This window comes from Babylonia areolata, chromosome 20 (genome assembly GCF_041734735.1).
Source record: "Babylonia areolata isolate BAREFJ2019XMU chromosome 20, ASM4173473v1, whole genome shotgun sequence".
Classification (NCBI taxonomy): domain Eukaryota; kingdom Metazoa; phylum Mollusca; class Gastropoda; order Neogastropoda; family Buccinidae; genus Babylonia; species Babylonia areolata.
In genome coordinates this window covers 41,314,791-41,318,898 of record NC_134895.1, presented here as the reverse complement: position 1 = coordinate 41,318,898, position 4,108 = coordinate 41,314,791, and positions in this window count along the sequence as shown.

Genomic DNA, 4,108 nt, shown 5'->3' with positions numbered 1-4,108 from the left:
AATCCATATACGCTACACCACCACATCTGCCAAGCGGATGCCTGACCAGCAGCGTAACCCAACGCGCTTAGTCAGGCCTGGAAAGAAAAAAAAAATCAATTAAAACCCCACCAAAAAACAATTAAAAAAAAAAAGAAAAAAAAAAAAAAAAAAAAAAAAGCAGTTGAAACCGACGCCACACTGACCTTATTTTGCCCAAACTCAACAATCGAGGGTAAAAAAAATTATTATTATTAAAAAAAAAAAAAGAAAAAAAAGAAAAAAAGAAAAAAAAAGAGGAAATGAAATGGTTGCCATTATTACACTTTCATTTGCCAGCACTGCCGCTTTGCCCTTTTATTTATAGTCAGCGTTTCTCTGGTAATTCTTTTAATTGTTATTTGCTCAACTGGTTTAATTAGTGGCAAGCATGACGGGCGCAATAGCCGAGTGGTAATTAAAGCGTTGGACTTTTCAACCTGAGAGTCCCGGGTTCGAATCTCGGTTACGGCGCATGGTGGGTTAAAGGTGGAGATTCCTCTGATCTCCCAGGTCAACATAATCATGTGCAGACCTCCTTGTACCTAAACCCCCCTTCGTGTGTATATGCAAGCAGGAGATCAAATATGCGCTTTAAAAATCCTGTGATCGATGTTAGCGTTGTTCGGTGGGTAATGGAAACAAGAACATACCCAGCATGCGTACCCCGAAAACGTAGTGTGGCTGCCTACATGGCGCGGTAAAAACGGTCATACACGTAAAAGCTAACTCGTGTACATACGAGTGAATGTGGGAGATGCAGCCCAAGAACGAAGAAGAAGAAGAAGGAAAGTAGTGAGCAAGAGCTCGCCCAGCTTGTTTAAATTCTGGATGAAACATCAACAAGGTATGGCACGGGAAATCGACGCCGAAAAGACCCAACTGATGGTCAGTCACAAAACCACAAAACCAACGCTCACTACTAATATAACTGCCCAGAGATAGAAGCTAGGTACTGTTTAACACTTCACCGACGCCACAAGAAGAAGAAGAAGAAGAAGAAGAAGAAGAAGAAGAAGAAATAGTGCAAACACAATGCACAGAAACAGTGCAAACACAATGCACAGAAACAGTGCAAACACAATGCACAGAAACAGTGCAAACACAATGCACAGAAACAGTGCAAACACAATGCACAAGAAACAGTGCAAACACAATGCACAGACACAGTGCAAACACAATGCACAGAAACAGTGCAAACACAATGCACAGACACATTGCAAACACAATGCACAGAAACAGTGCAAACACCATGCACAGAAACAGTGCAAACACAAACAGTGCAAACACAAAGCACAGAAACAGTGCAAACACAAACAGTGCAAACACAAAGCACAGAAACAGTGCAAACACAAACAGTGTAAACACAAAGCACAGAAACAGTGCAAACACAAAGCACAGAAACAGTGCAAACACAATACACAGAAACAGTGCAAACACAATGCACAGAAACAGTGCAAACACAATGCACAGAAACAGTGCAAACACAATGCACAGAAACAGTGCAAACACAAAGCACAGAAACAGTGCAAACACAATGCACAGAAACAGCGCAAACACAATACACAATGCACAGAAACAGTGTAAACACAAAGCACAGAAACAGTGCAAACACAAAGCACAGAAACAGTGCAAACACAATGCACAGAAACAGTGCAAACACAAAGCACAGAAACAGTGCAAACACAATGCACAGAAACAGTGCAAACACAAACAGTGCAAACACAAAGCACAGAAACAGTGCAAACACAAACAGTGCAAACACAAAGCACAGAAACAGTGCAAACACAAACAGTGTAAACACAAAGCACAGAAACAGTGAAAACACAAAGCACAGAAACAGTGCAAACACAATACACAGAAACAGTGCAAACACAATGCACAGAAACAGTGCAAACACAATGCACAGAAACAGTGCAAACACAATGCACAGAAACAGTGCAAACACAAAGCACAGAAACAGTGCAAACACAAAGCACAGAAACAGTGCAAACACAATGCACAGAAATAGTGCAAACACAAAGCACAAAAACAGTGCAAACACAATGCACAGAAACAGTGCAAACACAATGCACAGAAACAGTGCAAACACAATGCACAAAAACAGTGCAACACAAAGCACAGAAACAGTGCAAACACAATGCACAGAAACAGTGCAAACACAACGCACAGAAACAGTGCAAACACAATGCACAGAAACAGTGCAAAACACAATGCACAGAAACAGTGCAAAACACAATGCACAGAAACAGTGCAAGCACAAAGCACAGAAATAGTGCAAACACAATGCACAGAAATAGTGCAAACACAAAGCACAGAAACAGTGCAAACACAATGCACAAGAAACAGTGCAAACACAATGCATAGAAACAGTGCAAACACAATGCACAGAAACAGTGCAAACACAATGCACAAAAACAGAAACAGTGTAAACACAAAGCACAGAAACAGTGCAAACACAATACACAATGCACAGAAACAGTGCAAACACAAAGCACAAAAACAGTGCAAACACAATGCACAGAGCGTCAGAAGGAAAGGGCAGGAGGGAGGGATGAGATTTACTCTCAGAAAGACAAGAGAGAGAAGATGGAGATATAGCCAAAGAGAGCTACACCCACCCACACACACACACAACAACCCCACACCCACATAGACACAATATACACAAATATACACTAACTCGGTTTCATTCAGTTACTCAATGCACAGAAATAGTGCAAGCACCATGCACAGAAACAGTGCAAACACAATGCACAGAAACAGTGCAAACACAATGCACAGAAATAGTGCAAACACAATGCACAGAAACAGTGCAAACACAATGCACAGAGCGTCAGAGGATAGGGTAGGAGGGGTGGGTTAGAGTTACTCTTAGAAAGACGGGGATAATATAGCTAAACAGAGCTACAGAGACAGAGACGAAGAAAATGGCAAACACAGAAAAACAGACTGAAACAGACAAAGAGATAGATAGATATAGAGAGAGAAAGAGTATGTGTGAGAGAGAGAGGTGGGGGGGGGGGGGGGGGGGAGGGGGGGGGGGGGGGGGGGGAAGGAGAGGGAGAGAGCGGGAGAGAGATTCAGACAGACAAACAGACATACAGACAGATAGACAGACAGATAGACAGAAGCAGAGAGTGATAGAGAGAGACAGAGAGAGAGGGGGATAGGAGAAAGAGAGAGAGAGAGAGAGAGAGAGAGAGAGAGAGGGAGAGAAAGACAGAGAGAGAGAGGGGGGGGGGGGAGTCATAAAGAGATGGAGTGGCAGAGAAAGAGAGAGAGAGGGAGAGAGACAGAGACAGACAGAGAGAGAGAGTCAGCGACAGAGAGACAGAGATAGAGAGAGATGGGAGAGAGAAAGAGACAGACAGACAGACAGACAGACAGACACACACACACACACACACACACACACACAGAGACACACAGAGACAGACACACAAACACATAGACAAAGATCATTCAATTTCAGGACGTCACCAGTTGTCTGCAGGCTGGTGGGCAGAGCAGACTTAACCCCTTGGCTCCTGCCAACTAGGGGCCGTATTCAAGAGGCCATCGTGCCTGCGGTTTCTTCTTCTTCTTCTGTGTTCACTCGTATGCACACGAGTGGGCTTTTACGTGTATGACCGTTTTTACCCCCCGCCATGTAGGCAGCCATACTCCGTTTTCGGGGGTGTGCATGCTGGGTATGTTCTTGTTTCCATAACCCCACCGAACGCTGACATGGATTACAGGATCTTTAACGAGCGTATTTGATCTCCCGCTTGCATATACACACGAAGGGGGTTCAGGCACGAGCAGGTCTGCACATACGTTGACCTGGGAGATCGTAAAAATCTCCGCCCTTTACCCACCAGGCGCCGTCACCGTGATTCGAACCCGGGACCCTCAGATTGACAGTCCAACGCTTTAACCACTCGACTATTGCGCCCGTCGTGCCTGCGGTTAGTTAATGTGTGCCTGTTGGTAATAACCTGGCTTTCAAGGCAAACTGTAATAGCGGGTCCCTGCCCTGTCAAGGGTAGTTCTTGACTTCAGGCAAAATTATTTTTGTCTTGAATACGGCCCTAGGAGGCCGTTGGTC